Raw genomic sequence first — 27,997 nt, 5'->3', positions numbered from 1 at the left:
TCCAAGAAGTCCTGCATGGCTTCGTTTGCCTCTGTCCAGCGCCTCACAGTCTGCCTCAGCACCAAAGGAACATACTCTGGTGGTAACAAAAGTAGAACCATCGGTGATAGTTGTTTTTTTTAAAGTCAAATTCCGTTTTCACCCTCAAGCAAACTAAGACTATACTTTCAGGGATCATTTCTATAGTTTCCGACTTGAGAAGTGTGTTTCAAAATGGTATGGCCTCGCTATCCACGATGATGAAATGTGATATTTCCCACTGGGCGTGAAGCGGGCACAGAGAAGTGAATTAGTTCACAAGCTTTCTGCCATTGATAACCGCTCTTTAATTCCTAGTGGAGTAAAGAGGTGGGAAATATGGACCGAGTGGTCATCAGACTATGTCAACAGACTTTTATATATAACCCCAAAAATTCGACTTGATTAGTTGATAGAATGGCTGAATTATCCGATATATTTTACTGTGTTTCAGTTCAAAGGGGGATTTTGTGACACCTTTCCGCATTGACCCTTCGCAGGAAGCCCAATAGTCATCTCCCTCGAGCCTGGAAACCAGTTATCTGCTCACCCGGTTCACACCTCCCTCACATTGTTCTCTTGGAATTTGGTGTCCTAGCAATCCCTGAGCTTGTCCTTCAAGTCACGCTGATTACCCGAATATACCCCTGTCCCTGCAGTTGAAGCCTTTTTTCTTCTCATTGAGAAGACCTTTGAGTTCACTGGTGACCGTTGGCTTGTTGTTGGTGAAGTAGTGTACAGTCCAGATTGGAACGGTGGCATTTTCACAGAATCAAATGTTATTCCGTAAGGCATTCCGGAATGCTGTGGATAACCTCCCAAGAGGTCCACACTGCGGATAGCAGTCCATCAATCCAAGAAGTCCTGCATGGCTTCGTTTGCCTCTGTCCAGCGCCTCACAGTCTGCCTCAGCACCAAAGGAACATACTCTGGTGGTAACAAAAGGAGAACCATCGGTGATAGTTGTTTTTTTGAAAGTCAAATTCCCTTTTCACCCTCAAGCAAACTAAGACTATACTTTCAGGGATCATTTCTATAGTTTCCGACTTGAGAAGTGTGTTTCAAAATGGTATGGCCTCGCTATCCACGATGATGAAATGTGATATTTCCCACTGGGCGTGAAGCGGGCACAGAGAAGTGAATCAGTTCACAAGCTTTCTGCCATTGATGACCGCTCTTTAATTCCTAGTGGAGTAAAGAGGTGGGAAATATGGACCGAGTGGTTATCAGACTATCTCAACAGACTTTTATATATAACCCCAATAATTCGACTTGATTAGTTGATAGAATGGCTGAATTATCTGATATATTTTACTGTGTTTCAGTTCAAAGGGGGATTTTGTGACACCTTTCCGCATTGGCCCTTGGCAGGAAGCCCAATAGTCATCTCCCTCGAGCCTGGAAACCAGTTATCTGCTCACCCGGTTCACACCTCCCTCACATTGTTCTCTTGGAATTTGGTGTCCTAGCAATCCCTGAGCTTGTCCTTCAAGTCACGCTGATTACCCGAATATACCCCTGTCCCTGCAGTTGAAGCCTTTTTTCTTCTCATTGAGAAGACCTTTGAGTTCACTGGTGACCGTTGGCTTGTTGTTGGTGAAGTAGTGTACAGTCCAGATTGGAACGGTGGCATTTTCACAGAATCAAATGTTATTCCGTAAGGCATTCCGGAATGCTGTGGATAACCTCCCAAGAGGTCCACACTGCGGATAGCAGTCCATCAATCCAAGAAGTCCTGCATGGCTTCGTTTGCCTCTGTCCAGCGCCTCACAGTCTGCCTCAGCACCAAAGGAACATACTCTGGTGGTAACAAAAGGAGAACCATCGGTGATAGTTGTTTTTTTTAAAGTCAAATTCCGTTTTCACCCTCAAGCAAACTAAGACTATACTTTCAGGGATCATTTCTATAGTTTCCGACTTGAGAAGTGTGTTTCAAAATGGTATGGCCTCGCTATCCACGATGATGAAATGTGATATTTCCCACTGGGCGTGAAGCGGGCACAGAGAAGTGAATTAGTTCACAAGCTTTCTGCCATTGATGACCGCTCTTTAATTCCTAGTGGAGTAAAGAGGTGGGAAATATGGACCGAGTGGTTATAAGACTATCTCAACAGACTTTTATATATAACCCCAATAATTCGACTTGATTAGTTGATAGAATGGCTGAATTATCCGATATATTTTACTGTGTTTCAGTTCAAAGGGGGATTTTGTGACACCTTTCCGCATTGACCCTTCGCAGGAAGCCCAATAGTCATCTCCCTCGAGCCTGGAAACCAGTTATCTGCTCACCCGGTTCACACCTCCCTCACATTGTTCTCTTGGAATTTGGTGTCCTAGCAATCCCTGAGCTTGTCCTTCAAGTCACGCTGATTACCCGAATATACCCCTGTCCCTGCAGTTGAAGCCTTTTTTCTTCTCATTGAGAAGACCTTTGAGTTCACTGGTGACCGTTGGCTTGTTGTTGGTGAAGTAGTGTACAGTCCAGATTGGAACGGTGGCATTTTCACAGAATCAAATGTTATTCCGTAAGGCATTCCGGAATGCTGTGGATAACCTCCCAAGAGGTCCACACTGCGGATAGCAGTCCATCAATCCAAGAAGTCCTGCATGGCTTCGTTTGCCTCTGTCCAGCGCCTCACAGTCTGCCTCAGCACCAAAGGAACATACTCTGGTGGTAACAAAAGGAGAACCATCGGTGATAGTTGTTTTTTTGAAAGTCAAATTCCCTTTTCACCCTCAAGCAAACTAAGACTATACTTTCAGGGATCATTTCTATAGTTTCCGACTTGAGAAGTGTGTTTCAAAATGGTATGGCCTCGCTATCCACGATGATGAAATGTGATATTTCCCACTGGGCGTGAAGCGGGCACAGAGAAGTGAATCAGTTCACAAGCTTTCTGCCATTGATGACCGCTCTTTAATTCCTAGTGGAGTAAAGAGGTGGGAAATATGGACCGAGTGGTTATCAGACTATCTCAACAGACTTTTATATATAACCCCAATAATTCGACTTGATTAGTTGATAGAATGGCTGAATTATCTGATATATTTTACTGTGTTTCAGTTCAAAGGGGGATTTTGTGACACCTTTCCGCATTGGCCCTTGGCAGGAAGCCCAATAGTCATCTCCCTCGAGCCTGGAAACCAGTTATCTGCTCACCCGGTTCACACCTCCCTCACATTGTTCTCTTGGAATTTGGTGTCCTAGCAATCCCTGAGCTTGTCCTTCAAGTCACGCTGATTACCCGAATATACCCCTGTCCCTGCAGTTGAAGCCTTTTTTCTTCTCATTGAGAAGACCTTTGAGTTCACTGGTGACCGTTGGCTTGTTGTTGGTGAAGTAGTGTACAGTCCAGATTGGAACGGTGGCATTTTCACAGAATCAAATGTTATTCCGTAAGGCATTCCGGAATGCTGTGGATAACCTCCCAAGAGGTCCACACTGCGGATAGCAGTCCATCAATCCAAGAAGTCCTGCATGGCTTCGTTTGCCTCTGTCCAGCGCCTCACAGTCTGCCTCAGCACCAAAGGAACATACTCTGGTGGTAACAAAAGGAGAACCATCGGTGATAGTTGTTTTTTTTAAAGTCAAATTCCGTTTTCACCCTCAAGCAAACTAAGACTATACTTTCAGGGATCATTTCTATAGTTTCCGACTTGAGAAGTGTGTTTCAAAATGGTATGGCCTCGCTATCCACGATGATGAAATGTGATATTTCCCACTGGGCGTGAAGCGGGCACAGAGAAGTGAATTAGTTCACAAGCTTTCTGCCATTGATGACCGCTCTTTAATTCCTAGTGGAGTAAAGAGGTGGGAAATATGGACCGAGTGGTTATAAGACTATCTCAACAGACTTTTATATATAACCCCAATAATTCGACTTGATTAGTTGATAGAATGGCTGAATTATCCGATATATTTTACTGTGTTTCAGTTCAAAGGGGGATTTTGTGACACCTTTCCGCATTGACCCTTCGCAGGAAGCCCAATAGTCATCTCCCTCGAGCCTGGAAACCAGTTATCTGCTCACCCGGTTCACACCTCCCTCACATTGTTCTCTTGGAATTTGGTGTCCTAGCAATCCCTGAGCTTGTCCTTCAAGTCACGCTGATTACCCGAATATACCCCTGTCCCTGCAGTTGAAGCCTTTTTTCTTCTCATTGAGAAGACCTTTGAGTTCACTGGTGACCGTTGGCTTGTTGTTGGTGAAGTAGTGTACAGTCCAGATTGGAACGGTGGCATTTTCACAGAATCAAATGTTATTCCGTAAGGCATTCCGGAATGCTGTGGATAACCTCCCAAGAGGTCCACACTGCGGATAGCAGTCCATCAATCCAAGAAGTCCTGCATGGCTTCGTTTGCCTCTGTCCAGCGCCTCACAGTCTGCCTCAGCACCAAAGGAACATACTCTGGTGGTAACAAAAGGAGAACCATCGGTGATAGTTGTTTTTTTGAAAGTCAAATTCCCTTTTCACCCTCAAGCAAACTAAGACTATACTTTCAGGGATCATTTCTATAGTTTCCGACTTGAGAAGTGTGTTTCAAAATGGTATGGCCTCGCTATCCACGATGATGAAATGTGATATTTCCCACTGGGCGTGAAGCGGGCACAGAGAAGTGAATCAGTTCACAAGCTTTCTGCCATTGATGACCGCTCTTTAATTCCTAGTGGAGTAAAGAGGTGGGAAATATGGACCGAGTGGTTATCAGACTATCTCAACAGACTTTTATATATAACCCCAATAATTCGACTTGATTAGTTGATAGAATGGCTGAATTATCTGATATATTTTACTGTGTTTCAGTTCAAAGGGGGATTTTGTGACACCTTTCCGCATTGGCCCTTGGCAGGAAGCCCAATAGTCATCTCCCTCGAGCCTGGAAACCAGTTATCTGCTCACCCGGTTCACACCTCCCTCACATTGTTCTCTTGGAATTTGGTGTCCTAGCAATCCCTGAGCTTGTCCTTCAAGTCACGCTGATTACCCGAATATACCCCTGTCCCTGCAGTTGAAGCCTTTTTTCTTCTCATTGAGAAGACCTTTGAGTTCACTGGTGACCGTTGGCTTGTTGTTGGTGAAGTAGTGTACAGTCCAGATTGGAACGGTGGCATTTTCACAGAATCAAATGTTATTCCGTAAGGCATTCCGGAATGCTGTGGATAACCTCCCAAGAGGTCCACACTGCGGATAGCAGTCCATCAATCCAAGAAGTCCTGCATGGCTTCGTTTGCCTCTGTCCAGCGCCTCACAGTCTGCCTCAGCACCAAAGGAACATACTCTGGTGGTAACAAAAGGAGAACCATCGGTGATAGTTGTTTTTTTGAAAGTCAAATTCCGTTTTCACCCTCAAGCAAACTAAGACTATACTTTCAGGGATCATTTCTATAGTTTCCGACTTGAGAAGTGTGTTTCAAAATGGTATGGCCTCGCTATCCACGATGATGAAATGTGATATTTCCCACTGGGCGTGAAGCGGGCACAGAGAAGTGAATTAGTTCACAAGCTTTCTGCCATTGATGACCGCTCTTTAATTCCTAGTGGAGTAAAGAGGTGGGAAATATGGACCGAGTGGTTATCAGACTACGTCAATAGACTTTTATATATAACCCCAAAAATTCGACTTGATTAGTTGATAGAATGGCTGAATTATCTGATATATTTTACTGTGTTTCAGTTCAAAGGGGGATTTTGTGACACCTTTCCGCATTGAACCTTCGCAGGAAGCCCAATAGTCATCTCCCTCGAGCCTGGAAACCAGTTATCTGCTCACCCGGTTCACACCTCCCTCACATTGTTCTCTTGGAATTTGGTGTCCTAGCAATCCCTGAGCTTGTCCTTCAAGTCACGCTGATTACCCGAATATACCCCTGTCCCTGTAATTGAAGCCTTTTTTCTTCTCATTGAGAAGACCTTTGAGTTCACTGGTGACCGTTGGCTTGTAGTTGGTAAAGTAGTGTACAGTCCAGATTGGAACGTTGGCATTTTTAGAGAATCAAATGTTATTCTGTAAGGCATTCCGGAATGCTGTGGATAACCTCCCAAGAGGTCCACACTGCAGATAGCAGTCCATCAATCCAAGAAGTCCTGCATGGCTTCGTTTGCCTCTGTCCAGCGCCTCACAGTCTGCCTCAGCACCAAAGGAACATACTCTGGTGGTAACAAAAGGAGAACCATCGGTGATAGTTGTTTTTTTGAAAGTCAAATTCCGTTTTCAACCTCAAGCAAACTAGGACTATACTTTCAGGGATCATTTCTATAGTTTCCGACTTGAGAAGTCGATCATGGTATCTCCCCTGCCAGGTAAGTATAAGTTGGTAGTGACAGAGACAGGAGTGGTATTCCCAAACAGAGCACTTGGGGTGACGGTTCCCAGATGGCACCGTCCTCACAGATCAGTGAATTTAAAATCAGTGATCAGTGTGAAATGCAAAATAAAGGCACAATTGATGAGTAAACATATCAGTTGCTTGCCAAAAGTCTCAGCCAGTTGAGACTTGTACACAGAGGCAAACCAACTACCTAGACTACACCAATGAATTGGGTCACCAGTTATTTTTTTCACAAGATAAAGGTTGCACCGTTCCCGGAAGTGCTGCAATACCGGGTCAATGCTTGGAGTGAGCAGAGCAAGCCCCTTTTTCATCTCCCAGAGCTAAAAATCGGCTTAATATGTAGTCCTCATATAGAGGACATATCAGATATTAAACTGATAAGAACAGATACTACACTTGATCTTAGCCAAAAGGCCGAGAAGCGATGACACATGAATGTTTGCCTCCAGACCCAACGGACTAGCGCATCTCTCAAATGTCGGGGTGCGGCTCATACAAATGGGCGTGGCAGTCGCCTGTTACTTAACATCCCACTCCCCACGCAGCCTGTATTCTTAAAAATCTTTGATTTCCTTCCAATCAAAAGTGTAAGCTCTTGATGAACTCTTGTTGATTCCTTCCAATCAAAAGTGTAAGCTCTTGATGAACTCTTGTTGATTCCTTCCAATCAAAAGTGTAAGCTCTTGATGAACTCTTGTTGAATTCACTTATAATTCAGAGAGTGATTTCACTTTTAGGCACCTCTGTCTAAAAATGGAACTAACCCCAAACAGCCCTCAAAAATCATTCGGTTTTTTTGCAATCAAAAGTGTAAGCTCCTGCCTAAATCTTGATTTCACTCTAAATTCAGACAGTAATTTGAGACTTGATCCAAAGAGACTCCAGGAATAAGTTTACTCGAATGACAGGCTCTTCCATCCCACTAATTTATTTTTCTTACAAGTACATGAGGCTTAGCCAAATAGCAGAGCCTGGCAAAAAATAAGGTCAACTCATTGTTGTTCCTCTCCACGGAAGTCTTTAGTAAAAGGCGAAAGACTTATGCGTATTGAAGAGAAACCAAAGTCAGTAGCACAATCAGGTGAAAGGCAGCCCTATATCCCTGTGGAACAAGTAATCCCTCTTGCGGTAGGGAGTGGTTGAGCTGCGGGTGTCCAAAGCCTAACACCCCTGTCTGACTCCTGCGTGCAAACTGAAAAACTCCCCCAAATGACCATTAACTGAAATTGTGCTCCCCACAGCTGTGTACAATACCCGTAACCATCCTACAAACCTATCACTGAAGCCTAATCTGCTTAAAACCCTAAACATAAAACCCCAGTGAACCCTGTCAAAGGCTTTTGCCTGGTCGAGACCCACAACCATAAGTGGTAAGTGCCTGTCTTCCACCCATGCGACAGTGTCCCGAATGAGCTGAAGATTCCATCTCACCGAACGCCCCGCCACTCCGCAGGTCTGATCCACATGGACAACATGAGGAAGTGCTTTGCCCAGCCGATCCGCTAAGACCTTTGCCAGGAGCTTGTAATCAACACAAAGCATGGTCAGTGGCCGCCAGTTCCCTAGGTCGGTGTGGTCCCCCTTCTTAAAAAGAAGGGAGATAACTCCGGTGGCCATAGACCCTCCCATCACACCGGTGCTGAGTATTGTGGAAAGGACCTCCAACACTACCGGCCCTAGTATGTCCCAAAACTTGAGATAAAACTCTGCCGGCAGTCCGTCAATACCAGGCACCTTCCGCCTGTTCATTCTTTGGAGGGCCTCCTCAAGTTCTTCAAGGGTCAGCGGGGTATCCAGAGTCTGTGCTATGTTTAAAGGCACCCGCTGGGTCAACAACTCCAAGAAATTCTCTCCACCATCTACATCTATCTCCTTCTCCAAAAACCTTGTGCGGTAGTAGTCAGTGGCGGCCTGCACCATCTCCCCCTTGTCCGACACAACCCTACCATGCTTGTCCCTAACCCCGGTTACTACCCGTTTTGCCCTGTCGGCCCGTATTGAGCTGAAAAAGGCAGCAGAACACGTTTCAAAACTCTCAATGAATTTTTCACGTGACTGCAACAGGAATGCTCGGGCCTTTTGCTCATAGATATCCCTGAGCTGTGCCTTGAGGGAGTCGCAAGCCTGCTGGTTTAAAGTGCCGCACGAGTTCCCCCTAGCGTATTCAAGTTCGAGAAGTTGCTGGAGCCGAAAACCCTCCCTCTTTGCCCACCTCGCCTTCTTTTTGCTATATTGCACACAAAACAACCTTATTCGCTCCTTGGCAACCTCCCACCACTCAATGGCTCCCGGACACATTGGCCGTAATCCCAACAGACCTCCGAAAAACAGACGAAAATCTTTAATGAATAAATCTTCCTCTAAGATGTTGATGTTAAGGCGCCAGTAACCGGTCCCAAACACTGGTGCACATGAAACCATGTCAAGCAGTACTCCATCATGGTCCGAGAAACACACCGGGAGCAATCTGCCTGCCAATAAGCTCAAAGACCTTGAGAGGAAAATGTAGTCCAAGCGTTTAGCTATGCCCCTTGAGTTCCGCCATGTAGGGCTTAGCACCTGTGGTTTAACCCACCGTAACCCGTCTACTAGGCCGTGCTTGGACATTAAATTGGTGATAAAAATGTCACTAGTATCTCCCCCTATACCTAGCTCAACATTTAAGTCACCCCCTATAATAACCTGCCTAGTAGTGGCAAGATGTGGTTCCATTTGGCCAATCATGTCCTTCCTCTCGGTTGCTGATTGTGGCCCATATACTACAATAACCCTGAATTTGGCTGTTCCCCATGTCACGTCTGTACCCATTATCCTCCCTTGGACAATAACAAAGGATGTCTCTACCAGAATTTCTTTAGTTCCAAATAAAATGCCCACCCCTGTGGAGTGGACCCCCCCTACACTCCAAACTGAGTCCCCTTTGGTCCACTCCTTTGAAAACATTTTGACGTCCCCCATATCCCGTAAATGAACCTCCTGCAAAAGACAGATATCAGCTTGGAGTGTGGCCACAAAATCGAAAACGACCCTCCTTTTCACTTTGTCCCTCATTCCCCTTGTATTTAATGACAGTACCTTAAGAGAACCCATTTCAGGCAAAGTTTGTTCCCCCTACTGGGTGTACGGGGTGTCTTTGTCCATCTGTTCAGCCCAGGAAAGAGGAACCGTGTTTGCCGAGTTTGCCGGGTTTGCCGGTCGACTAGGTCCATCATATACGTCCTCCCCATATGGGGATGACAACATGAGCAAGCCTTGGGGGAGTTCAAAATCCATCCCCAGCCCTTCGGCCATCAAGGCAGCTCCTTCCCCTGTGCACTGTCCCTCCAACTCTTCTGCAGCATTCCCATTTGGGTCCTGTTGTATGTCCTCTCTGGCTCCACTGTCGTCAGTGGCATTCCCCAGCTTCACGGCTTCCTTTCTCCTACTGCCGTCAATCCCCTCCTTTTCATCCACGACATCCGTCTTCTCCCTCTTGGTTTTTTTACTGCATGCCTCCTCTGCACACTCTTCATACTCACACGTCAGTGTTCCAAAAACCTGTGAGACCTTTCGTGCCCCTGGCTTCATCGTGGGGAAGGATGCACCAAGCGTAAGCTCCGGAAACTCCTCCATCTCGCTATGGTCTGCTGCTTGGGCTGCCTCGTCCACTAATGCTGCTCCTTCGTCCTGCAATGCGGCTCCCACTCCTCCCTCTAAGGTATCTGCTCCAGGCCCCATCGGTGCTGGCCCCTCCTTGGTAGGCCGCGATGTCTCGGATTCTGTTTCCTGCACTGTGGTTCTGTTAAGGACTCCCGTTTGTTTTGCAACCTCGGAAAAAGTCCTCCTGCGGCTAGGGCAGCTCCTATAGAGGTGGTCCGCCCCTCCGCATCCGTGGCAAGTTTTCGGTGCCACACATTCCTTGGCCACGTGTCCTGTTTGCCCACAAAACCGGCAGCTTTCCCCCGTGCAGCCTGCTTCTGAGTGGCCAGACCGTCTGCATTTACGACAGAAGGCTGGCTGGCGGTTATAGAACAAATACCCGCGGTCGCCCCCAAGACTAAAAAAGGCAGGGGGGTGTTGGAGGCCATCCGGCCCTGTCGGATCTGGATTCAGCAGAACCTGGAACAGCCGACGTCCGGTCCAAAAACCAAGTGGGTCTTTTATATGGCGGGCTGATGTTGCCACGTCCCCATACTGGCACAGAAAGGAAACTAAAGCTTCATCAGTGACAAAGGGGTTGTACATATGGACTGACACTGTTCTGAAGTTCGGTCTGTCAAGGTTCAGGACTTCGTAGTAGGCAAGAGGGCTCACCTTCGCCTCCTTTCTGCAGATTTCCGATACTCTTCTGTAGATGTCCTCGGTCCTGAAGGTAACGTCAAAAGCTTTTTCCTGCTGGTTCCACTGAATGCACAGAACATCCTGTATCACCAGATTGAGCTGGCCCATGATGACTTGTTTTCCAAAAAAAACTCTCGACAGGACCTGATCTTCTTCTTTGGTAGCTCGAAATCTCAGAGTATACCTCAGCCCGACCTTTGGGATCGGCTGCTCGTTGGGTGATGTGGCCATTCCTCCGTCGTCACGCGCTTCCCTTGCGTTGTCAAAAATGGATTACCATGGTGATCTTAGCCAAAAGGCCGAGAAGCGATGACACATGAATGTTTGCCTCCAGACCCAACGGACTAGCGCATCTCTCAAATGTCGGGGTGCGGCTCATACAAATGGGCGTGGCAGTCGCCTGTTACTTAACATCCCACTCCCCACGCAGCCTGTATTCTTAAAAATCTTTGATTTCCTTCCAATCAAAAGTGTAAGCTCTTGATGAACTCTTGTTGATTCCTTCCAATCAAAAGTGTAAGCTCTTGATGAACTCTTGTTGATTCCTTCCAATCAAAAGTGTAAGCTCTTGATGAACTCTTGTTGAATTCACTTATAATTCAGAGAGTGATTTCACTTTTAGGCACCTCTGTCTAAAAATGGAACTAACCCCAAACAGCCCTCAAAAATCATTCGTTTTTTTTGCAATCAAAAGTGTAAGCTCCTGCCTAAATCTTTATTTCACTCTAAATTCAGACAGTAATTTGAGACTTGATCCAAAGCTCAACCAGAGACTCCAGGAATAAGTTTACTCAAATGACAGGCTCTTCCATCCTACTAATTTATTTTTCTTACAAGTACATGAGGCTTAGCCAAATAGCAGAGCCTGGCAAAAAATAAGGTCAACTCATTGTTGTTCCTCTCCACGGAAGTCTTTAGTAAAAGGCGAAAGACTTATGCGTATTGAAGAGAAACCAAAGTCAGTAGCACAATCAGGTGAAAGGCAGCCCTATATCCCTGTGGAACAAGTAATCCCTCTTGGGGTAGGGAGTGGTTGAGCTGCAGGTGTCCAAAGCCTAACCCATTTCCCAGCCCCCTTTCCTCAAAAAATCTATGATTTCTTTTCAATCAAAAATTGTAAGGCCCTCCTGAAATGTTGTTGGTTTACTGTGAATTCAGACAATCATTCAGTGATTTAACACTCCAGTGGTGAGTAAACAGGTCCATTGTTGGCAAAGAAGCTCAATCTTGGGGACCAACAGTAGTTCAAAGAGATGTGTGCCAGTGAAAAGCACTGGTTTTTCTTTGACACTAATATCAGTGGAGAGTGCGGACGCAGTCCCCAACTACCACAAAAACACTGCCCTGCACTCTGAAAACTTCACACACAGGCTCAGGGCCACCACGGGAAGAGCATGCACGCAAGTACACACGTGCACGCACACACACACACACACTCGGACTGAATGGGAGTCAATGGGAGCTTCCCCAGGGGAACCTCCTATTGGGCCCAAAATCTACAGTGGCCCCCCTGAGGGCCCCGGGAGGAGCTGGTCCAAATTTCAGCAGCTCAGCACCAACCAAGACAGAGTTGCAGGCAAAATCCAAACTCATTTCCCGGTTTGTAGTGGTCGGTTTCACAAATTCTTGGAGACCTGTCTTGGACTGACAGCCGCACTCTGCAAACTTCACACACAAGCTCAGGGCCACCATGGGTAGAGCATGCACACGAGCACACACGTGCAAGCTCCTGATGAACTCTTGTTGAATTCACTTTGAATTCAGACAGTGATTTCACTTTCAGGCACCTCTTTCCGACAATGGAATCACCCAAAAACAAACCTCAGAAGTCATTGATTTTTTTTCAATCAAAAATTGTAAGGCCCTCCTGAAATGTTGTTGGTTTACTGTTAATTCAGACAATCACTCAGTGGTTTAACACTCCAGTGGTGAGTATACTGGTCCATTGTTGGCAAAGAGGCTCAATCTTGGGGACCAACAGTAGTTGAAAGAGATGTGTCCAAGTGGAAAGCACTGGTTTTTCTTTGACACTAATATCAGGGGAGAGCGCGGACGCAGTCCCCCACTACCACAAATTATGCAGTCGAGATTCCCACATTTGAGGAATTCGCAGTGGTCAACACAGCCGGAGTGCAATGGCTGAGCCTCGCCCTGGGTGAACCACCTTTGTGATCATGGTATCTCCCCTGCCAGGTAAGTATAAGTTGGTAGTGACAGAGACAGGAGTGGTATTCCCAAACAGAGCACTTGGGGTGACGGTTCCCAGATGGCACCGTCCTCACAGATCAGTGAATTTAAAATCAGTGATCAGTGTGAAATGCAAAATAAAGGCACAATTGATGAGTAAACATATCAGTTGCTTGCCAAAAGTCTCAGCCAGTTGAGACTTGTACACAGAGGCAAACCAACTACCTAGACTACACCAATGAATTGGGTCACCAGTTATTTTTTTCACAAGATAAAGGTTGCACCGTTCCCGGAAGTGCTGCAATACCGGGTCAATGCTTGGAGTGAGCAGAGCAAGCCCCTTTTTCATCTCCCAGAGCTAAAAATCGGCTTAATATGTAGTCCTCATATAGAGGACATATCAGATATTAAACTGATAAGAACAGATACTACACTTGATCTTAGCCAAAAGGCCGAGAAGCGATGACACATGAATGTTTGCCTCCAGACCCAACGGACTAGCGCATCTCTCAAATGTCGGGGTGCGGCTCATACAAATGGGCGTGGCAGTCGCCTGTTACTTAACATCCCACTCCCCACGCAGCCTGTATTCTTAAAAATCTTTGATTTCCTTCCAATCAAAAGTGTAAGCTCTTGATGAACTCTTGTTGATTCCTTCCAATCAAAAGTGTAAGCTCTTGATGAACTCTTGTTGATTCCTTCCAATCAAAAGTGTAAGCTCTTGATGAACTCTTGTTGAATTCACTTATAATTCAGAGAGTGATTTCACTTTTAGGCACCTCTGTCTAAAAATGGAACTAACCCCAAACAGCCCTCAAAAATCATTCGTTTTTTTTGCAATCAAAAGTGTAAGCTCCTGCCTAAATCTTGATTTCACTCTAAATTCAGACAGTAATTTGAGACTTGATCCAAAGCTCAACCAGAGACTCCAGGAATAAGTTTACTCAAATGACAGGCTCTTCCATCCTACTAATTTATTTTTCTTACAAGTACATGAGGCTTAGCCAAATAGCAGAGCCTGGCAAAAAATAAGGTCAACTCATTGTTGTTCCTCTCCACGGAAGTCTTTAGTAAAAGGCGAAAGACTTATGCGTATTGAAGAGAAACCAAAGTCAGTAGCACAATCAGGTGAAAGGCAGCCCTATATCCCTGTGGAACAAGTAATCCCTCTTGGGGTAGGGAGTGGTTGAGCTGCAGGTGTCCAAAGCCTAACCCATTTCCCAGCCCCCTTTCCTCAAAAAATCTATGATTTCTTTTCAATCAAAAATTGTAAGGCCCTCCTGAAATGTTGTTGGTTTACTGTGAATTCAGACAATCATTCAGTGATTTAACACTCCAGTGGTGAGTAAACAGGTCCATTGTTGGCAAAGAAGCTCAATCTTGGGGACCAACAGTAGTTCAAAGAGATGTGTGCCAGTGAAAAGCACTGGTTTTTCTTTGACACTAATATCAGTGGAGAGTGCGGACGCAGTCCCCAACTACCACAAAAACACTGCCCTGCACTCTGAAAACTTCACACACAGGCTCAGGGCCACCACGGGAAGAGCATGCACGCAAGTACACACGTGCACGCACACACACACACACACTCGGACTGAATGGGAGTCAATGGGAGCTTCCCCAGGGGAACCTCCTATTGGGCCCAAAATCTACAGTGGCCCCCCTGAGGGCCCCGGGAGGAGCTGGTCCAAATTTCAGCAGCTCAGCACCAACCAAGACAGAGTTGCAGGCAAAATCCAAACTCATTTCCCGGTTTGTAGTGGTCGGTTTCACAAATTCTTGGAGACCTGTCTTGGACTGACAGCCGCACTCTGCAAACTTCACACACAAGCTCAGGGCCACCATGGGTAGAGCATGCACACGAGCACACACGTGCAAGCTCCTGATGAACTCTTGTTGAATTCACTTTGAATTCAGACAGTGATTTCACTTTCAGGCACCTCTTTCCGACAATGGAATCACCCAAAAACAAACCTCAAAAGTCATTGATTTTTTTTCAATCAAAAATTGTAAGGCCCTCCTGAAATGTTGTTGGTTTACTGTTAATTCAGACAATCACTCAGTGGTTTAACACTCCAGTGGTGAGTATACTGGTCCATTGTTGGCAAAGAGGCTCAATCTTGGGGACCAACAGTAGTTGAAAGAGATGTGTCCAAGTGGAAAGCACTGGTTTTTCTTTGACACTAATATCAGGGGAGAGCGCGGACGCAGTCCCCCACTACCACAAATTATGCAGTCGAGATTCCCACATTTGAGGAATTCGCAGTGGTCAACACAGCCGGAGTGCAATGGCTGAGCCTCACCCTGGGTGAACCACCTTTGTGATCATGGTATCTCCCCTGCCAGGTAAGTATAAGTTGGTAGTGACAGAGACAGGAGTGGTATTCCCAAACAGAGCACTTGGGGTGACGGTTCCCAGATGGCACCGTCCTCACAGATCAGTGAATTTAAAATCAGTGATCAGTGTGAAATGCAAAATAAAGGCACAATTGATGAGTAAACATATCAGTTGCTTGCCAAAAGTCTCAGCCAGTTGAGACTTGTACACAGAGGCAAACCAACTACCTAGACTACACCAATGAATTGGGTCACCAGTTATTTTTTTCACAAGATAAAGGTTGCACCGTTCCCGGAAGTGCTGCAATACCGGGTCAATGCTTGGAGTGAGCAGAGCAAGCCCCTTTTTCATCTCCCAGAGCTAAAAATCGGCTTAATATGTAGTCCTCATATAGAGGACATATCAGATATTAAACTGATAAGAACAGATACTACACTTGATCTTAGCCAAAAGGCCGAGAAGCGATGACACATGAATGTTTGCCTCCAGACCCAACGGACTAGCGCATCTCTCAAATGTCGGGGTGCGGCTCATACAAATGGGCGTGGCAGTCGCCTGTTACTTAACATCCCACTCCCCACGCAGCCTGTATTCTTAAAAATCTTTGATTTCCTTCCAATCAAAAGTGTAAGCTCTTGATGAACTCTTGTTGATTCCTTCCAATCAAAAGTGTAAGCTCTTGATGAACTCTTGTTGATTCCTTCCAATCAAAAGTGTAAGCTCTTGATGAACTCTTGTTGAATTCACTTATAATTCAGAGAGTGATTTCACTTTTAGGCACCTCTGTCTAAAAATGGAACTAACCCCAAACAGCCCTCAAAAATCATTCGTTTTTTTTGCAATCAAAAGTGTAAGCTCCTGCCTAAATCTTGATTTCACTCTAAATTCAGACAGTAATTTGAGACTTGATCCAAAGCTCAACCAGAGACTCCAGGAATAAGTTTACTCAAATGACAGGCTCTTCCATCCTACTAATTTATTTTTCTTACAAGTACATGAGGCTTAGCCAAATAGCAGAGCCTGGCAAAAAATAAGGTCAACTCATTGTTGTTCCTCTCCACGGAAGTCTTTAGTAAAAGGCGAAAGACTTATGCGTATTGAAGAGAAACCAAAGTCAGTAGCACAATCAGGTGAAAGGCAGCCCTATATCCCTGTGGAACAAGTAATCCCTCTTGGGGTAGGGAGTGGTTGAGCTGCAGGTGTCCAAAGCCTAACCCATTTCCCAGCCCCCTTTCCTCAAAAAATCTATGATTTCTTTTCAATCAAAAATTGTAAGGCCCTCCTGAAATGTTGTTGGTTTACTGTGAATTCAGACAATCATTCAGTGATTTAACACTCCAGTGGTGAGTAAACAGGTCCATTGTTGGCAAAGAAGCTCAATCTTGGGGACCAACAGTAGTTCAAAGAGATGTGTGCCAGTGAAAAGCACTGGTTTTTCTTTGACACTAATATCAGTGGAGAGTGCGGACGCAGTCCCCAACTACCACAAAAACACTGCCCTGCACTCTGAAAACTTCACACACAGGCTCAGGGCCACCACGGGAAGAGCATGCACGCAAGTACACACGTGCACGCACACACACACACACACTCGGACTGAATGGGAGTCAATGGGAGCTTCCCCAGGGGAACCTCCTATTGGGCCCAAAATCTACAGTGGCCCCCCTGAGGGCCCCGGGAGGAGCTGGTCCAAATTTCAGCAGCTCAGCACCAACCAAGACAGAGTTGCAGGCAAAATCCAAACTCATTTCCCGGTTTGTAGTGGTCGGTTTCACAAATTCTTGGAGACCTGTCTTGGACTGACAGCCGCACTCTGCAAACTTCACACACAAGCTCAGGGCCACCATGGGTAGAGCATGCACACGAGCACACACGTGCAAGCTCCTGATGAACTCTTGTTGAATTCACTTTGAATTCAGACAGTGAATTCACTTTCAGGCACCTCTTTCCGACAATGGAATCACCCAAAAACAAACCTCAAAAGTCATTGATTTTTTTTCAATCAAAAATTGTAAGGCCCTCCTGAAATGTTGTTGGTTTACTGTTAATTCAGACAATCACTCAGTGGTTTAACACTCCAGTGGTGAGTATACTGGTCCATTGTTGGCAAAGAGGCTCAATCTTGGGGACCAACAGTAGTTGAAAGAGATGTGTCCAAGTGGAAAGCACTGGTTTTTCTTTGACACTAATATCAGGGGAGAGCGCGGACGCAGTCCCCCACTACCACAAATTATGCAGTCGAGATTCCCACATTTGAGGAATTCGCAGAGGTCGAGTCCACAGTAGTGCAAAGTCTACAGTGACTGTAGACAGTTACGGGTTATGATTGGTCGACATGACTGTGGACTTCCAATCACATCACAGGAGCCGACTGTGGACGACCAATGAGAGACCTCTAAGGAGCCGACTGTGGACGACCAATGAGAGACCTCTACCCAAACGGTATCGTACGAGTCCGCCGGAGCTGAAAATAATTTATTCTTGACAATTATTAAGGACAATTATCAAGTCTAGCGGAAACAGCGAAACAGGCTATCATTGATAATTATTTTTAGCAATAATTATTTATACTGCCCTATCGTCGTTTGGAGGAGAGTTAATGTTTGCTAGCGAGCGAGCGAGCTGGCCAAGACGTCGTGCGGCAGGTAAAGTAACTTGGCAGCTAGTTCATGTTCAACCTCTCAGTAAAAAGTTCTGGTTTTACTCGCGATACTCCATAATAAACATCATTGTACATTTTATTTGGTGTTATCCCACAAATAACGTTCAAGGCCAAGCTCTTGACGGTCATGTCAGGTAGCTACATTTCCAGCTAACTAAGTTACTTGACGGCTCATATCTCTCAGCGAAGCTGAAATCATAGTTCATAATGGTTCCATTACCCACCACTGAATATGATTTCTCAATATCCATGTCATCCTTTGGTAACAGATTAATCAAAGGGAATACAATCTTAAAGGTTGATTAATTATCAGAGGAATCAGCTAGTCTCATAGGCCCAAGATTTATAATGTTATGATATACCAGTTCCCTTTATAATAACTCAAGAGATCCTTAATCTAAGTTATAACAGGGTTACAGCAGTTGTCATCCTGACCTGACACTTTATTCTCTTCTCCCCTGGGTGTTAAAATAAAAATCAATAGCCTGTTGTTCTCTGACATTCATTCTTACATTGTTCATATATTATTACAATATTTTAAACAATAGTAATATTTTTGTCGTTGTTGTGGGATTGCTCATTAGGAGATGGCGACCCCAGTAATCCGCGTCGTGAACCCAGATGCCCCTTGGCATCGGCAACAGGCTGTAGTGGTACCTACCAAAGAGGCCCGTGACTACAGGGAGAAGAGGATGGTCTTCCCCAAACCTCCAAGCCAGCTGCTGGAGCAGGCCTCTTCCCTGGCCTACGCAGAGCGGCTGCTTCGAGCAGAAGGAATCTCTGCACCATCACGTCAGCTGTGTCTGGGAAAGCTCGTTATTCCATTTGGCCAGTATGAAAATGCACCATTTCACTGGCTTGTGGCAAACGACGTGGGCTACGTGAAATAGTAAGAATGTTATAATATCGTTATCATGTTATTACCATTGTAGGCTATGCATTTTGAATATAGTTGGTATGAGCCTGTCTGTTTGCATAGATGAATTATGAGTGTTTATTTTTTTTCTTCATTATCTCAAGTGCAGTTATATTACTGATAGAAGTACTAAGTTAAAGTGTATGATTCCAGCATGCTCGACAAGCACAGACTGGAGGTTAGAAACCCACAGAGAAAAGGAAAGGTGGGGAACCAGTGGGTGAAGGACTACCTCACAGAATATGCAGAGAGCTTCCCACAAGTCTCCAGTCTCCTTGAGGCCAACATCCACAGGTGTATCTACGGCCAGAAAGGATTTGAGCATTACACCTTTGAGGAGATGTGGGAGCTTTACAGTCAGTACCTCACCCAAAAGGACAGGCCAGAGCACTTCAGTGCTGAGCAGAGGGAGCTCACACACAAGGCCTACACTTCTGTGAGGAGGTGGCTGCACACACCAGTGACCCACATCACAAGCGTGCAGATGAAGAGGTTCAGGAAATACCTCAAAGAGAAGGAGCAGGTGAGGGTGGATTACATTATTCATTATGAAGTTATGAAGAGCAGAATATGCAGAAGGCAAAATTAGTTTGTTGGTTTTTGGTAATTAATAACTGATATGTCATAAAACTAAGACTTTACATTTGTTGTGCACCAACCGCAGGCTAGCACTAGGTGTGATCCCTCATCTTCGGCAGATGATGACGCTGAATTGGTTGCTGCAAGCCAGGAAGTTGAAGGTTAGTGAGATTCACAATTAACAGACATCATAACCTACATTGGAACATATAATACAATACAAAACTATTGTGTTTGGTGAATTCTTAGACTTGCTGAAGTTCCAAGAGCCTCCATGTCGCAAAACTGGCAGGCAGAGCCAGGATTTCCGACCCACAGACAGGACAAAGCCGAGGAGTCAGTCTGAGACGGCAAATCTGCCCACGACCCCCGTGAGGCCCAGGCAGCCGGAGACCCCTGTGAGGACCAAGCAGCCGGAGACCCCTGTGAGGACCAAGCAGCCGGAGACCCCTGTGAGGACCAAGCAGCCGGAGACCCCTGTGAGGACCAAGCAGCCGGAGACCCCTGTGAGGACGGACCAGCACGCGTCAACCAGCCAGCCCACAGAGACCCCGTCCACATCCAGGGGTCCTGATTCCGCCGTGGAATCAACTCTGAGTGACTCCTCTGTAAGTGATATTCACACTATATGCAAACAAAGTAAATTAGACATTTGTTTTAAATGTTGTAATTGGTTTCATGTTTTAGCAATCATTTTTAGACAAAAATAACCAAATGTTTTGTTTCTGCGTTCCAGGTGGAGCTGGAGGGCTGGGTGCGTTTGTGGGAAAACCCCAATGGTGTCCCATCAGCAGACATATCCTGGCTAAAAGAGGACGCAGAAAGAGGCCTGTTCACCCCTGTTCAGATATTTCAGCATAAATCTGGTCAGTTAAAGAGGCGCCGGGTGACGGAGGGACGGAACCACAGGACATACTCTGCACCGCTCATTGACCGCCTCAACACCCGCTGTCAGCAGCTGTTCGGCGAGACTGTGGAGGAGAATTTCCGGGCCCCCGCCAATGTTGCTTCCAACGAGTTGCTGGGGTTGGAATATTTATTCAGCCAAAGCACAGGTGAATCTGAACCATTTTCTCTCGTGGACATCATCAATGATGGACCTGGTCCAGAGGAGGAGGTGGTTCAGCATGGGCAGCCCAACCCAGATCCAGAAGCCGACGAAGCCTACCAGAGCGACGGGGAGGCTGGTGCCGACGTGTTGGATGCCATCCTGCCCCACATTAACCTCACCAGCAACGAAACCGCAACTGTGGACCCTCCAGCCTTTGTGAGTATATGTATATGTGGTCAAATGTAAATGCAATGCATTGATTGCTAACGTGATAACGTGCTCATTGGAACTTTTATATGGAAACTTGTCAACAGGTTGATGCCTGCAGTTCAAACCCGCTTCCTGGCTTTGAAAGGCTGGAAAAGTTCTGCTCTGCTCTGGTGGAAATCAGCCTTACAGAGGACAAGCTGACTCTTTCCACTGAGCAGAGGAACAAGGTCCTCGAAGCCTGGAACGCCGTGGAGGAGCACGACAAGCAGCCGCAGCAGTTCAACCAGCTCTACAGAACGCACTGGGGCAACACGCTCTACTGCCGCACTAAGAGAGACGATCTGGTTGATGCTGCTGTGATTCAGAAGCTTAAGATGGCTAAGCGCTACGCACCGGCTCAACAAGACGTCAGCGCTCAACACAACAGGCTGATGTACACACTGATTAAACTGCTGTGGCTGCGCTCCCCTCAAGGATCTCGCTGCAGTCCCGAGAAAAGCACAATTTGTAAGTCATATGAAAGAATCCAGCACCGGATTCTGGTGGAGGATCCGATCCTGTGCAAAGCTGGCATTCCCCTTCCAAAGATTAACATTAAAACCGTGCGGGACTTCATCCGACGTCAGGAGCGCCTCCTCAACATGAATGCCACAAAACAGTCCTCCACTGTAACGAAGATCACCTCAATTTCATCTGCTGACCTCTCTCCAGCACCCCACCAGCCGTCAGTCCTCCCTCCACCACTCTACCCTCTGATGGAGTACATGCCCACGCCCAGCACGGCAGGGACTAAGGTGTTGAAGGGAAGGACGGACATGATGATGCCTCTCTCCCGGCCTCAACCACCACTGCCACTCCTGAAACTGCCTGTTAAAACCACCCCTGCCACCTCCACCATCACCAGACCTCTGCCCTCCACATCTGTCTCCACAGCCAACATTGAGTGTGCTGGCCCCTCCACTCGGCATATATTGCCTGCGCATCCTCCACTGCCATCTCCGCCTACTGCTTGTGATTTAAGCTTACCATCCTGGGCAAGATCCACGCAGTACAAGCGAAAAAGTATGGATCAACCCTCTGCAGTTGGAGTCGAGGTGTCGCGGGTGCACAAACTCCCTCTATGTACATGCTGTGGCCGACCGACCCAGGGACATAAAAAATACAAAAGAAAGGTTTTCTGCCCTGTGACATTGATGTCAACTTCCAAGGGTCTGGACAAAACAGTGTACGACAGCTACGAACACTTCATTTCTGTTGTGGACAAACAGTGACAACCTGCATATTATGCAGTTGCATCACAGTGTTTTTTATATTGTATAGTTTAGATATTTGTGAAAATCCCGGTGCATATTGTTAATAGTTTAGATCGTAAAGATCCCTGTGCATGTTGTAAATAGTTTATATCTTAAAATACCTGTAAAATACCTGTGCATGTTGTAAATAGTGTAGATCTTAAAATACCTGTGCATGTTGTAAATAGTGTTGATCTTAAAATACCTGTGCATGTTGTAAATAGTGTAGATCTTAAAATACCTGTGCATGTTGTAAATAGTTTACATATTGTGTCTTTTATGACAGATGTACTGTTATATTTATGATTGTGCTCCCTTTTACTTGATAAAGCAGAATGTGTTACAGTGAAGCGTTGTGGAAAATTAATCATTATTTCCATTACAAATAAGAGACACAAATAAATATAGGGTGCCAGATTAAGTTCATAAGCCTTTATTAAAATATCTCATATGTTTTGAATAAAAACATTAGGCAGTTCTGAAATATCAAACCACTTCCAATTGTCATAAGGGAGTTTGAAAATAAAAAGGGTACACATTACATGTCAACACATATAAAACATTAACTCACAAGAATAGTTTTTATTTTAAATAAGTTCAGAAACAGTAAATAAACAGCTACAAATATACTTTCTAGATTTTCTATTTCTGCACAATTCAATAATAACTTCAGGTATCACAATCTGAATCAGAAACCATTTATTGCCACGCATGTTACACAGAGAAATTTGAGTTGGTGAATTGGAATAAGATACTGCAAAATAAGAAAAAAAAGCAAGAACAATATAAACAGATAAGTATGTTAAACAAAATCGATGTCTATATGTTTCCATGGTGAGAGAAACCACTGTAGAAAATGTTTCAATAATGATCAAAATACAAACAACAAAACATTTCCCAGTCATGCAATCAATACAGATGATCATCAGTCTAAATGACACTAAAAGCAGGTAAGACATTTTGGACGCCTTTTAATTGACTATTTGAAGTGATATTGTTTGCATGTATTCCAGTGGTGGGAAGTCCATGTAGCAGTCCTGTAAAAAAGCAATAGAGTAAATAAAAACAATGTTGCATAATTGGATTAATCTATCAGCTCGGGCCAATAGAGAACTACCAGGAAGTAAACATACATTAATCACACATTCCATGAATAGTCAGCTCAGGAGCCAATAGAGATCTACCAGGAAGTAAACAAACATTAATCAAACATTCCATGTGTAGTCCACCAGGAGGCGCTATTTTTGCAAGTTTTACTGTGGATTGTAAGCCAATGGTCTTCGATTGAATTGCACTACTGTACGGCTCACCCCCATTCGCAGTGGTCAACACAGCCGGAGTGCAATGGCTGAGCCTCGCCCTGGGTGAACCACCTTTGTGATCATGGTATCTCCCCTGCCAGGTAAGTATAAGTTGGTAGTGACAGAGACAGGAGTGGTATTCCCAAACAGAGCACTTGGGGTGACGGTTCCCAGATGGCACCGTCCTCACAGATCAGTGAATTTAAAATCAGTGATCAGTGTGAAATGCAAAATAAAGGCACAATTGATGAGTAAACATATCAGTTGCTTGCCAAAAGTCTCAGCCAGTTGAGACTTGTACACAGAGGCAAACCAACTACCTAGACTACACCAATGAATTGGGTCACCAGTTATTTTTTTCACAAGATAAAGGTTGCACCGTTCCCGGAAGTGCTGCAATACCGGGTCAATGCTTGGAGTGAGCAGAGCAAGCCCCTTTTTCATCTCCCAGAGCTAAAAATCGGCTTAATATGTAGTCCTCATATAGAGGACATATCAGATATTAAACTGATAAGAACAGATTTTTTTTTTTTTTTTTTTTTTTTTTTTATTATCTTACACATCTTTACCTTACATCATCCATTACACCAGCAAAAATACAATATACGGATAATACAATGCAGAACTCATACATAATACAGTTTGTAGAACTTAAACCCTACCCCCTAGGGCCACACTCTCTTCCATCGTTCCTTAGCTGCATGGAAGCCATACTTTTCCTCCTCCCCCCTTTTCATCTGGCGCAGCTTCTCCCTCACCCTCGCGACAATACTTTCTATCTCGTTTCCCTCATTACTTTTAATAAGGGCCATTCTGTCATCCCAAAGTGCTGCCTTCCCCATTGACAGAATTAACCACAACAAAAATCCCTCCCTCCCTCGTCCTCTTAATCCCACACCCAACATCAAAACCTCATAAGACAGTCTCCCCAATCTCGGAAAAAAAACCCCCAGCTCTCCCCACATTGCTCTTGCAAACCCACATCCCCAAAAAACATGGCACAAATCCTCGTCTCTGCCGCAACCTAACCGTGGACAGGAGCGTAGCCTTGACAGGCCATGCCTGTACAAAGTATCCCTCACAGGCATCCTCTTATGTAGGCATAGCCAGTTGATGTCTTTCAGTCGGTTTGGCAGCTCCTTGTGCTGCGTAAAAGTCCACTTGTCTCTGCCGACTCCGAGAACCCTCACAGGTCCCTGTTTTGCCACTAAGGCCTTGTATAGCCTCCTATGATCCAGGCATAGGTCCCCTTCCCCACACTCCTTGTGCCTCTTAGCCCAGCCTATCATCTGCTTGTAATGTGGTGGAATAATTTCCCCTTTCGGCCGCCCATTCTCCCATTTCACCAAATTCCTCAGGGGAAAGGACAGCCAAAACCTGAGCAGCACGTGGTACCAGTGCCCACTGGGGGATCTTACCCCATTGCAGCAAAAAGAAAAGAAAAGAACATCTAATTTAAGCGGAACATCAGGCACTCCCCTCCCCCCCTCTGTTACGCCTTGCTTCATCCAGTCCCTCCTCACATACTCATATCCCCCCCACACAAAGGAGAAGACATCCCCCACTAATCTTCTCCTATACTCCGGAGGCAGCGGGAAAACATACGCCAGGTAAATTATTGATGGCAGGATGTCCGCCTTGACTGCCAAAACCCTCCCAGTTAAGGATAAACGTCGGGTCTTCCACAGCCCTATTCTTGACCTCACACCAGCCAGTCGCCTTCTCCAATTCACCCGCCCACTCTCGCTTTTATCAAAATCCACCCCCAGTATTCTCATTGGACCCTGGCACTCTGACAATCCAAACTGCACCCCCCCTCTCCCCTTCCATGGTCCAAAATACTTGACTTTGGATTTTCCCACATTGACCTTTGCCCCGGATACTTTGGAAAAGGACTCCAAGATGTCCAAAACACGAAGCAAGGAGCTCTCCGTTGTTAAAAAGAGAGTCATGTCATCTGCATACTGAGACATCCTCAAATCTCTTTCTCCCCCTCCTGGAAGGCGCAATCCTTTAACCTCAGCATCCGCCCTAATAGCTAAAGCTAGAGGTTCGACATATAAAACAAAAAGCAGTGGTGAGAGTGGACACCCTTGCCTCACCCCTGTTTGCTGTGGCACCAGATCCCCCATATGCCCATTCACTCCCACCCTACTTCCAACCCCTGTATACATAATCCCTAACCACCTCCGAAAAATGGGTCCGAAACCCATCCTCTCTAAGACAGCTGCCAAAAAACCTTGGTTGACCCTATCAAACGCCTTTTCCATGTCCAACCCCACCAGCATGAGAGGCACCCCACGTTCCTCCGCCCAGTGGATACAATCCCTCACCAGCCCTAAATTCCATTGGATGTGTCTCCCCTCCACCCCGCATGTCTGATCCACATTTACCACATGAGGTAGAGCCGATCGGAGTCGTCTAGCCAACACTCTGGCGATGATCTTGTAATCAACGCAGAGGAGAGTTATTGGCCTGAAATTTCCCAGGTCCTCTTTTTCCCCTTTTTTGTGTAACAGTGTCAACACCCCCTCCCTCATTGTCTTCCCCAACAGCCCCCCTTCTATCACTGACCCCACAACTTTTAAAAAATCCTCCCGCAGGATTCCCCAAAAAGTTGCATAAAATTCCTTCGGTAACCCATCAATCCCTGGCACCTTTCCCGCTCCCAACCCTCTCATAGCTTCCTCCAATTCCGCAAGACCCACCGGACGTTCTAAGGCCTCCACCACTTCCCCTGGCACCTTAACCTCAAGGCCCTTTAAAAAACCTCCTTGTTCTGGTCCGTCCACCTCTTGTGGCCCCATGGTGTCCCCAAAAAATTTGGAGGCAATCCCAACCATGCCTCTTGGATCCGAGACAAGGTTACCATCTTTCTCCCGTAGCCCGGAAATACACACCCTTGACCGGGCATCCCTCACCTGTTTAAAAAACATGGGCGTACAGGTCTCTGCCACATTTAATGATTCCATCCTACATCTTTTCAGGAAGTCATCAGCTTTCCCTTTAAAATACAGGCCCAATTGTTCCCTCACTTCCCTGTCCCTCTGCTTATCCCTTATTCCCCCCTTGTTCTCTGCCTCCATTAAAGAATGCAACTCCTTTTGAAGCCTCCTAAAACCCCCCCTCTTTTCCCTTGCTCTTTCTGAACAATATTCAACCGTCACCCTCCTGATGTTTACCTTTATGTATTCCCACCAGTCCACAATATTGCCAAAGAAGGGCTTCAGTAAGACCCACCCCTCATAGTGTGAAATGACGGCTCTACGGAAAGCCTCCTCCCCCAACACCCTGCAATTTAACTTCCAGTACCCCTTTCCAAAACTTGGGGCCACCACTAAAAAGGCCACCTCCAGTTGGTTGTGGTCAGAGAACCACACTGGTCTCACAACTGCCTTACGTACAGCAACAGCACCTGGCACAAAAACAAAATCAATCCTACTATGTGCACCCCGTGAATTTGACCATGTTGTACCCTCGCCTGTTGGCTCCACAGCCCTGTACCCGTCTTTCAGCATGAACCCCTTCACCAAATCTGTCAAATACGGCAAACTAAAATCCCCCGACCCCTCAAAAGAGACATTGAAATCCCCCCCTAGAACCACCACCTTGTTTGTGACACACACCTCTGTTAGTGCAATAAATAGGGCCTTACGTCCCTTCGGCTCCGCTGGTGCATACACATTAATAAATCTAAATGAAACCCCCCTCCAAAATGCATCCACCACCAGGACCCTCCCCTGGACCACTGAAAAACTGTCCCGAACTTGAAACTCTTTATTCCCAAAGAGGATTCCGACCCCTGAGGAGTGTACCCCCCCGACTCCCCATCTGGACTCACCCTTGAGCCAGGCCTCCGAAAAGGCCCTGACATCCCCACCATCCCTCAGATGCACTTCCTGCAGAAAGCAAACATGTAAGGGCGTCTGAAACAGGTATTGGTAAATACTTGCCCTCTTCACCACATTCCTCATACCCCTGACATTTATGGTCATTACTGAAAATAAGGCCATTCAGTAATCAGCTTGGAGTGTGGCCACAAATTCGAAAACGACCCTCCTTTTCACTTTGTCCCTCATTCCCCTTGTACTTAATGACAGTACCTTAAGAGAACCCATTTCAGGCAAAGTTTGTTCCCCCTACTGGGTGTACGGGGTGTCTTTGTCCATCTGTTCAGCCCAGGAAAGAGGAACCGTGTTTGCCGAGTTTGCCGGTCGACTAGGTCCATCATATACGTCCTCCCCATATGGGGATGACAACATGAGCAAGCCTTGGGGGAGTTCAAAATCCATCCCCAGCCCTTCGGCCATCAAGGCAGCTCCTTCCCCTGTGCACTGTCCCTCCAACTCTTCTGCAGCATTCCCATTTGGGTCCTGTTGTATGTCCTCTCTGGCTCCACTGTCGTCAGTGGCATTCCCCAGCTTCACGGCTTCCTCTCTCCTACTGCCGTCAATCCCCTCCTTTTCATCCACGACATCCGTCTTCTCCCTCTTGGTTTTTTTACTGCATGCCTCCTCTGCACACTCTTCATACTCACACGTCAGTGTTCCAAAAACCTGTGAGACCTTTCGTGCCCCTGGCTTCATCGTGGGGAAGGATGCACCAAGCGTAAGCTCCGGAAACTCCTCCATCTCGCTATGGTCTGCTGCTTGGGCTGCCTCGTCCACTAGTGCTGCTCCTTCGTCCTGCAATGCGGCTCCCACTCCTCCCTCTAAGGTATCTGCTCCAGGCCCCATCGGTGCTGGCCCCTCCTTGGTAGGCCGCGATGTCTCGGATTCTGTTTCC

At 46.1% G+C, this 27,997-nt stretch overlaps 17 non-coding genes and 2 pseudogenes across 17 annotated transcripts; 8 read left to right on the top strand and 11 right to left on the bottom strand.

Annotated features, from left to right (window-relative positions):
* The first annotated feature begins 155 nt into the window (after positions 1 to 155).
* Positions 156 to 371, top strand: LOC134119344 (small nucleolar RNA U3). Its single transcript, XR_009950898.1, has one exon. It is a non-coding gene; the product is annotated as a small nucleolar RNA U3 (small nucleolar RNA).
* A 655-nt stretch (positions 372 to 1,026) lies between these two features.
* On the top strand, positions 1,027 to 1,242 carry LOC134119290 (small nucleolar RNA U3). Its single transcript, XR_009950844.1, has one exon. It is a non-coding gene; the product is annotated as a small nucleolar RNA U3 (small nucleolar RNA).
* Positions 1,243 to 1,897: 655 nt separating this feature from the next.
* On the top strand, positions 1,898 to 2,113 carry LOC134119272 (small nucleolar RNA U3). The gene has a single exon (XR_009950826.1). It is a non-coding gene; the product is annotated as a small nucleolar RNA U3 (small nucleolar RNA).
* Positions 2,114 to 2,768: 655 nt separating this feature from the next.
* On the top strand, positions 2,769 to 2,984 carry LOC134119288 (small nucleolar RNA U3). Its single transcript, XR_009950842.1, has one exon. It is a non-coding gene; the product is annotated as a small nucleolar RNA U3 (small nucleolar RNA).
* Positions 2,985 to 3,639: 655 nt separating this feature from the next.
* Positions 3,640 to 3,855, top strand: LOC134119271 (small nucleolar RNA U3). Its single transcript, XR_009950825.1, has one exon. It is a non-coding gene; the product is annotated as a small nucleolar RNA U3 (small nucleolar RNA).
* A 655-nt stretch (positions 3,856 to 4,510) lies between these two features.
* On the top strand, positions 4,511 to 4,726 carry LOC134119287 (small nucleolar RNA U3). Its single transcript, XR_009950841.1, has one exon. It is a non-coding gene; the product is annotated as a small nucleolar RNA U3 (small nucleolar RNA).
* A 655-nt stretch (positions 4,727 to 5,381) lies between these two features.
* Positions 5,382 to 5,597, top strand: LOC134119270 (small nucleolar RNA U3). Its single transcript, XR_009950824.1, has one exon. It is a non-coding gene; the product is annotated as a small nucleolar RNA U3 (small nucleolar RNA).
* Positions 5,598 to 6,252: 655 nt separating this feature from the next.
* Positions 6,253 to 6,340, top strand: LOC134119365 (small nucleolar RNA U3; annotated as a pseudogene).
* A 251-nt stretch (positions 6,341 to 6,591) lies between these two features.
* On the bottom strand, positions 6,592 to 6,782 carry LOC134119249 (U2 spliceosomal RNA). The gene has a single exon (XR_009950803.1). It is a non-coding gene; the product is annotated as a U2 spliceosomal RNA (small nuclear RNA).
* A 526-nt stretch (positions 6,783 to 7,308) lies between these two features.
* Positions 7,309 to 7,424, bottom strand: LOC134119383 (U5 spliceosomal RNA). Its single transcript, XR_009950936.1, has one exon. It is a non-coding gene; the product is annotated as a U5 spliceosomal RNA (small nuclear RNA).
* Positions 7,425 to 11,522: 4,098 nt separating this feature from the next.
* Positions 11,523 to 11,638, bottom strand: LOC119205219 (U5 spliceosomal RNA). The gene has a single exon (XR_005117477.1). It is a non-coding gene; the product is annotated as a U5 spliceosomal RNA (small nuclear RNA).
* A 1,075-nt stretch (positions 11,639 to 12,713) lies between these two features.
* Positions 12,714 to 12,877, bottom strand: LOC119205214 (U1 spliceosomal RNA). The gene has a single exon (XR_005117475.1). It is a non-coding gene; the product is annotated as a U1 spliceosomal RNA (small nuclear RNA).
* A 259-nt stretch (positions 12,878 to 13,136) lies between these two features.
* On the bottom strand, positions 13,137 to 13,327 carry LOC119205215 (U2 spliceosomal RNA). The gene has a single exon (XR_005117476.2). It is a non-coding gene; the product is annotated as a U2 spliceosomal RNA (small nuclear RNA).
* Positions 13,328 to 13,862: 535 nt separating this feature from the next.
* Positions 13,863 to 13,978, bottom strand: LOC119205222 (U5 spliceosomal RNA). Its single transcript, XR_005117480.2, has one exon. It is a non-coding gene; the product is annotated as a U5 spliceosomal RNA (small nuclear RNA).
* A 1,075-nt stretch (positions 13,979 to 15,053) lies between these two features.
* LOC119205226 (U1 spliceosomal RNA) lies at positions 15,054 to 15,217 on the bottom strand. Its single transcript, XR_005117484.2, has one exon. It is a non-coding gene; the product is annotated as a U1 spliceosomal RNA (small nuclear RNA).
* A 259-nt stretch (positions 15,218 to 15,476) lies between these two features.
* On the bottom strand, positions 15,477 to 15,667 carry LOC134119247 (U2 spliceosomal RNA). Its single transcript, XR_009950801.1, has one exon. It is a non-coding gene; the product is annotated as a U2 spliceosomal RNA (small nuclear RNA).
* Positions 15,668 to 16,202: 535 nt separating this feature from the next.
* LOC134119381 (U5 spliceosomal RNA) lies at positions 16,203 to 16,318 on the bottom strand. Its single transcript, XR_009950934.1, has one exon. It is a non-coding gene; the product is annotated as a U5 spliceosomal RNA (small nuclear RNA).
* Positions 16,319 to 23,157: 6,839 nt separating this feature from the next.
* Positions 23,158 to 23,321, bottom strand: LOC134119232 (U1 spliceosomal RNA). The gene has a single exon (XR_009950786.1). It is a non-coding gene; the product is annotated as a U1 spliceosomal RNA (small nuclear RNA).
* Positions 23,322 to 23,580: 259 nt separating this feature from the next.
* LOC119206942 (U2 spliceosomal RNA) lies at positions 23,581 to 23,815 on the bottom strand (annotated as a pseudogene).
* Between the last annotated feature and the right edge of the window lie 4,182 nt (positions 23,816 to 27,997).

Source organism: Pungitius pungitius, unplaced genomic scaffold (assembly GCF_949316345.1).
Source record: "Pungitius pungitius unplaced genomic scaffold, fPunPun2.1 scaffold_24, whole genome shotgun sequence".
Classification (NCBI taxonomy): Eukaryota; Metazoa; Chordata; class Actinopteri; order Perciformes; family Gasterosteidae; genus Pungitius; species Pungitius pungitius.
Note: the sequence above shows the minus strand (reverse complement) of the source record. Positions and strands in the feature narration are given on the sequence as shown.